General features: G+C 33.9%; 1 pseudogene; it reads right to left on the reverse strand.

Annotated features, from left to right (window-relative positions):
- Positions 1 to 6,195, reverse strand: LOC143613176 (glutamine-dependent NAD(+) synthetase-like; annotated as a pseudogene).
- Between the last annotated feature and the right edge of the window lie 872 nt (positions 6,196 to 7,067).

Raw genomic sequence — 7,067 nt, forward strand, 5'->3', positions numbered from 1 at the left:
ACAAAAGTACAGTCTGTCAACGACGAGTATATAACTGTCGATAACAGAAAAGTAATCTAAAGACCAGCTTTAGGATCAGCAGAACCAGCTGCTACAACTCCCACACCGTTTGCTGACATGGACATGTCTTTACCAACATGAAGCTCGTTCACTAGTTCATCTATTTTGCGAAACTGATACGGCCATCTTGAGTTATACAGAAACTGTCTCAAATCAAACCTGTTGTCTTCTGGTGAATAACTCTGCAACATTGGTTAACACAATAACACGTGCTCGATAAAGAAACATATGGTTAATGAAAAATAAGTTAAAAACTTAAAATACCTCAGCGTGATACGAGGGCGTTATTACTGTCATATCGTGTCGATTAATCGAATAATGTTTAAAAAAGTGTTTCACCTTTTCAGCCACCTCTGCAGGACTTAGTTTTGACCCCCATCCAAAACAAAGATTCTGTAAACAACATTTGCACCCGTGAATCGCAAACAGAAACAACAAAGATTTTGTAAATAACAAATATTTGTTAAGTGAAGCGTTCATGAACTGTTTGGCAGGAAGTTCGTTTATGTTCATGTATTTAATAAACGATCAAACTTGAACAAATGTCTCATACGTGCATTTATGTTCTTTGGTTTACATTCAACTATGTTAGTTTACGTTTGTTTAGGCCCGTTCGTTTACGCTCGTTAGTATACTCATTTAATTTTTAAGCCCGTTACAAATTAGTCTAGTTTTAATAACTTAAAAAAAATGTTTAAAAAAAATTACTTCTAAAAAAAATAATAAATAAAATAAAAAAATAAAAAATAACTTTTAGCCCAACATATTGTTGGTTACATTTACTTTTAAATGGTCTCAGCGTTGACATATTCGTTTGTTCACGTTCATGAACCAATCTTTTATATTGTTAACAAACGTTCATTAGTGAACACGTTCATTTCCTTAACAAACAAACCCAAACAAGAAATTTATTTATTTTTAACTTTAACCGTACAAATTATCAAACATGAACAGTTAAGCGAAAAACTGTTCATGTTTGATAATTTGTACGGTTAAAGTTAAAAAAAAACGAACACAAACATGGTATGCGCGTGTTCTTCAGTTAGTTTACATGCATAACTAAGACGAACCTTGAACATAGACACGGGGCCACATCGGAAGATCTTTCTCAACCTTCCATAAACTGAAAGTTCATCATATGTCATTCCCATGTCCACCTCATCCAGTTGAACGTAATCTGCCCGGATGGGCTCCAGCTCAGCAGTCGGGGGAGCGGCTTCAATCTCGGCTAAAGATGAGAAACCGAGATGTATAGCAGCCCATTTCAAAAACATTCTAATATCTTGTTTGTTAATACTTCCTATAGGATTAATATCCGCCGAGCTGCAGTCATACTATTAAACCAAAACAAAGTTTAACTTATTGTAACTTATTAACTTATTGAAAAATTATAAGGAGCTTTAATAAGGCTTAACCGTACCTTTGTTAGGTAACCACGCAACTCTTCATCGACATTCGTGCTACCGAGCACTAAATAAAAACCTGGTTTGTTATGAACCCATGGCAAAAACGATGCTAACATAAACGCCAAAACCATCCGTATTCGCGCTTGGATGTTTTGCAGCTCTAAATTTTCAATGTCTGATCCTCCGTCAACCTGTGGGGTTGGTATCTTTTCAGAACTCGCAACTCATAACAACCAAACATTTTTTAATTTTTTTTATATATTAGCACTATTTGAGACTAGTTTTATCATGTTTAAAAAAAAATTGATTACATACATAAATCACAAGTTTACACATGTTTAAAATTCATGTAATAACAAATTTACATATGTGTAAAAAAAACATAGATACGTGTAAAAAATAATTTTCATAATTGTAATCGTAAATATAGATCTAAAAAGTGATAAAACTACACTAAAATAATATTAACATACAATAAAATGATAAAAAAATTAGTTATTAAGAGTTCCTTAAGGTTCTTAAATAACTTTAGAGTTCTGTAATGAAACTCATCCTGTATGTGTGTGTGTGTGTATAAAATAATCTTGTTAAACAAATATAAGATCTCACAATTGAACATTTTGCGTTTTAACTTTTACCTTGTAGCGGGGCCATTTTCCGGTAAGTGTTTGAAAGAGAGATAAAAAGGCGGAAACGACCGTGTCTATAGAAACATCAAGATGCCATGATCCAATCTCATCTGCAAGCGTTTTTGCTCGTGCACGCGTGGCATCCGAACTTTTATTATATTAGTAAAAAAAACTTAACTTTGTATAACTTATCAAACTTTTCAAGAACTTACTTGTTTTCAGTTCCCATAAAAACCGTGTAGAAAATGCGTTTTGCAAATTCTTTGCTGTCGATGGGGAACTGCGCGTCGGTATAGTTTCCGATTCTTATAGCATCCGACTAAACTTGTTCATCTCCATTATTAATCTCTGAATAAGAATTACGACATCATAATTTCGGTGCCACAAAAATATTTTTATGTAAAAAAAAAAACCTTTTACGACAAGTTGACACATGCATCCGACAATACCAGCTACCGAAGAGCTATCGGCCCCACCCGAAAGCGGAAGTAAAAAACCCGAAGCACCACTTCTTCTTAAGTAATCCCAGAGCCAGCAGCCGGGCCCGAATGCTATTTCTTCCTCAGGAGTATGATAATTAATCTGTCATGTTAATGTAACACGGTTAAAAATTACAACAAATAATATTATTTACTGTAGAAAACTTACCTTTAATGGACTTGAAAGTGGCATTTGGAGGTTAAAAGGCTTACAAAGCTTGTAATCCACATTTACAGATGCAACATGTTTTTTACAACTTGCTTGTTCTTGAAAATTGCTTATTGATCCCCTTAAACTAGCAACCTTCCACATATAAAAATTTAGCAATATTTTTTTTATAAAAATCAAGGTTGCAAACTGGGGGAGTTGGGTGTACTCGGACATGGTAAATATACAGATTATTTTTTGGATATTATATATATGTAGAATATCATTAGTTTACTAATATTTATAACAAAATATGTGAATATCAATATAAATAAGAGAAATGCATTTTTAAATAATAAATTATTCTAAGAATGCTAATCATTAATTAAAAACAATTATATTTGTTCTCTAATAGTATAGAAATATGAATTATGTTTTATTTTTTAAGTCAAAGTCAGCTCAAATCCACCAGATAAATGTTATTCTGGCTGAGATTGACCATCTTTGATTGATTTTTAGTAACTAGGCGGAGTTAAAGAAACTCCCATCAGTGATATACCTTGTAGGCTTGTAGCGAGTACTCGGCCTTGTAAACCTACTTTTACAACATTGATAAAAATATGACATAAATGATAAAAGTATAAAACTTACTGCATCAAGATCTATGTGTGCGACAACCACTTCAACATCCTTTAACGAGAACTGTGAACCTTGCGCGACCACATCTCCATTAACAACAATACACGCACAACCATCTGCAAAAGACATTGTTAAAAATAAAGTTTAAATGAAAGGTATTCATATAAACGAGACTACTAACCGTAATAAAGACGGCCTCCATCACATCCTTGATGATTACTATACATATAGACTCCACCACGCGTATGCGTAGCGCCTATAAATGCACGCATACGAAGGTCTAGTTTTCTTAAATGGTGGTGACTTCCACTTGCATTCATAAGCACTTCAACACCGTTTAATGCAAGCTCGGTGTGAGGTGGAATTGGAGTAAATAGTTCTTCGCAAACTTCTGCTGCAACCGCCCTAATGAATAACAATTCACAAGAAACAACTATGTTCGTGAACGTTGGATAATGTGTTTGTTTACGTTCAATAATGTCCGTATATGTTCATTAATATTTGTTCATTAAAGGTTTTCGATACTTTTAAATGACTTTTCTAATCATATAGATTTAAGCAAAATTACTAACTATAGAACAAAAATATATGAGTATTATGTAAATATGAATAAACAGAATTACAAATTTTGTCCTTTAAATATATGCGATTTATGGATCAGGATCTTTAAAAAGTTTATTTGCGGGCGGTGTCCTTTATATGACAAAATACATTCGCTTTTTGTCCTTCACACTAACTGTCATCCAAAAACTCAGTTAAATCCAAACATGCCAAGACTTAACGGGGTTTCTGCTTAACATATTTTATTTAGTTTCTTTATCTAATAATATATTTAATTTGTTTTCTAATTATAAATACTTACATAGTATGCGTAAAAAGACTTAAATGCCCTCGCATGCCAAGACTTAACGGGGTTTTGGATACCAGTTAGTCAAAAGGACGAAAATCAAACAAACATGCCATGTAAAGGACTTCGTCTGAAAATATACTTTTTAAAGGACCTAATCCATAATTTTCATATGTTTAAAAAAATACCAATACAAACTTGGTAGCCGGACTGAACATTTGACCAAATCATATAAAACATTGTATGTGTTCATTTGCGTCCGTAAACTATTCACGAACAAGTTCATTTTCTTGTGAACTTACGTGTCAATAAACTGCATGAAACCATAGCCGAAAGGAACGGTTTTTTGTTGCAAAGCTTCAGAAATGTCAGTTGGAAGATGAAACTCTTCAAGTTGGTCACTTTGTTTCCATGTTGTAAACCACCTATGTTCTGTGTAATTTCCGTCATTCACGAGCCATATTTTCGCGCGTATCATTATTATCTTTCGGTCAAGACACAACACTTGACAGTTATACCGCTCGGATCCTTTGAGAACAGGCATACCAAAACTACATAATATGTCATCTGTCCAGTCACCAAGCAGTAGTTCCTTTAAGCACTCCCATCTGCAGGATATTTTAGCATTATGGGTAATTATAATTATAACCAACTAGTGTTATACCCGGCACTGGTAAAACCCAAACAATGTTAAACCCAAACGGTGTCAGTCCTGAGCGTTGAGGCGGTAAGTCGACGCAAATTCAGTTGGTTTCGGTTAAGTGCGTTATGATATCGGAACTAAAAACCAAAAATAAAATAAAATATATATAAAATTTGAGGTGGATCAATTGAGTGGCGTCAGTCGGAAACACTCGGGCGTCGGGAAGATCCAAGCATTGCCGATCCCGAAAGTTGAGGCGATGAGTCTACGCAAATTCGGATGATTTCCATCACATTTGTTACGGTACCGAAATTAAAAACAAAATGCAGTGTGTCTACACGAATTTGTTTGGTTTCCGTTATATTTGTCACGGTACCGGTACTAAAACAAGAACAAAATAAAAACAAAATTCAAAGACCAATACGGTGCTGTCAAGTGGCTCGATCAGCACTTAGCGGCACTAAAGTTTGTAATTGTATTATATATATTATATAAATAGAAAAAAGATGGAATACAATAATACATTAACGTACAATAGGTACGTGAATACCCTATATTCAAGAAATCGATCCATGAAATCACATCCCAACATCTCGGAATCATCGATGCATATCCAATTAATCATTGGTTCACCGAAAAAAAACCGTTTTGGATCGAATCGATCGATTTTTTACTTTTTTCACGAAAACCGTTTTTAAGCGTTTTAGGTTTTTGGCTGAGCGTTTTAGAATTTTTTTCCTCGTTTTTGTTTTTACCTTTGAGCGTCTCGCGTACCTATCGTAAATTAAGCAATTATTGTACAGTAACCCCTCACACAATATAAATAATACTTTGTATTTAAAGAATTTGTAATCTTTAATAATTCTTTTTATTTAAAGAATTTACGTTTCTACCCCTGAACTTTATTATAGTTATCATTTTAGTAAAACTCTTTTCTTCTTGTAACATATATTTTTTCTTTAATTTTATTATTAAAACATATATTTAACTCTTTTTTTTTCATTTAATTATTATAATTAAAGCTAACTTTTAACTCTAAAGATGTTTAAATAACCAGGTAGCTTGCTTATTTTTTACCGTCTTTTAGATTAAAACATGCATGGCGTATATTAATTAAGTGGACAATAAACAATCTTACGCCTGATTAACAGTATCAAGTTCCAGAAAATGATCTTCACACCCGTAGCCAGTGATCTCAAGCTCCGGGCCGAGCCGAATAACCGCGCCGGCTTGTTTAGCCTTAACTATTGATTCTTTAATGTTTTTCAAATTGCAGTCGAATTCCATTGCCCATTGGTTTAAGTTGCATGTGGCAACCTTTAGCAGCCTCATATTCGAGTTGGGTTTTTAATTATCTAATTGAACAAATGATCAAAGATGGTTTAGATGCATACATATATATATATATATATATATATATATATATATATGGGGTTTGAATAAAAAATTAAAATCAACATGCACAAGTCTGAGTCGACAAGAAAGCATGCACAAACTTAACGAAGGATAATCATTGGAAGACATGGAAGGTGGGTAAAACGTGGCTTCAATACCACAAACTGAGAAGTTATACGTGTAAATTTAAAAAATGGTTCGGTTTGGTTAACAAAAGTCAAAACAGGCTTATGACCGGTTTTGGGTTCGGGTTGAAACCAGTTTTTTGAATAGGTTACGATTGGTTTTGGTTTGGGTTTTGGTCGGTTTCGAACAGGTTTTGGTGGAGAAAATTACAAAGTGGTTCCAAACCTACGGTTTCAATCGGTTACAAACCGGTTCACTGAAGAATCGGAAAAGTGTGTACCATGTATAGACAATAAGACATGAATTTACTGAAGAATCGGAGAACGGTTCGGCTATTCGGTGGCTGGGGGCGCCGCTGCAACTCCGAGGAGGTCGGAGTGTTGGGGATGTGGAGAGGTAGACCAGAGAATCGAAAGGTTGCGACTACCGGAGATCCAGAGAGGGAGAATCGGAGAAGGGTTTGATATTGGATTGGAATGATGTGCGTTGTGTTCAATTGTTTGGTATAAAAAGTTATGGTTAACTATTTAGGGTCTATAATATATTATATTGTTATGTATTTTTGTTTATAAAAAATATAGTCAAGCACTTAATAGGTAAACAGATATTTTACATGTTTAGACATGAAAATTAACATGTTAATTCATGTCTATATGTTTAGTACACGAAAGTTGTTAAGGTCATACCCAATACAT

The sequence above is a fragment of the Bidens hawaiensis genome, unplaced genomic scaffold (assembly GCF_021521415.1).
Source record: "Bidens hawaiensis isolate Kalapana, Puna unplaced genomic scaffold, B.hawaiensis_p1.1 tig00036770_1, whole genome shotgun sequence".
NCBI classification, from domain to species: Eukaryota; Viridiplantae; Streptophyta; class Magnoliopsida; order Asterales; family Asteraceae; genus Bidens; species Bidens hawaiensis.